This window comes from Trypanosoma equiperdum (assembly GCF_001457755.1).
Source record: "Trypanosoma equiperdum strain OVI genome assembly, contig: ctg_1569, whole genome shotgun sequence".
Taxonomy (NCBI): domain Eukaryota; phylum Euglenozoa; class Kinetoplastea; order Trypanosomatida; family Trypanosomatidae; genus Trypanosoma; species Trypanosoma equiperdum.
The window spans coordinates 2,948-3,620 of NW_027123581.1; positions in this window are offsets into that span (position 1 = coordinate 2,948).

Consider the following 673-nt stretch of genomic DNA (forward strand, 5'->3'; position numbering starts at 1 on the left):
AAAATCTCGCCGCTTCTTTCGTTAACACCTCGTCCGCCATTTTGGGCTTATCATAACTCTCCCAATAATAATAATACACATTCACAACCCCTTTCTATCATTATTATTCCTATTATTCAATATTATTATTATTACTACTGTTATAGTCTAACAAACATGTGTAAAATAAACAATGTAAATAAAGTGAAAAAGATTAGAAATTCACACTCTTTTTTACATTATATCCACACTGATTTACCCTATAGTTTATTATTATATATATATTACGAATTCTTTTATTTTTTCAAATTTGCAAAATTTATGTCGCAAAGGTGTTACAAAATTGTATATAAAAAATTCGTAAATTCTCTCAAAAAATGAAAATTTATAAATTTCATTAAAATATGCAAAAATCCTTAGAATAGTATAATTTTAAAATACACCGAACTCATAAAAGCAGCAGACATATTCAGAGCAAATTTCTTATTGAGGAGAAAACTGGAATCCTTGCAAGTTTCGCCTTCCCAACTGCAACCATCTTTGCACTCATCCTTTTTCTTATCCTTGCATTTCTCTGTTGTTTTTTCAGTCCCTCCAGTTTGAGTTTGTGGTGCAGGAACACCATTTTCTGTGGCTTTTGTTGCATCAAATTTACATTTTTAGTTTTCTTCGCTTTCTGTTGTGTTATAACTGC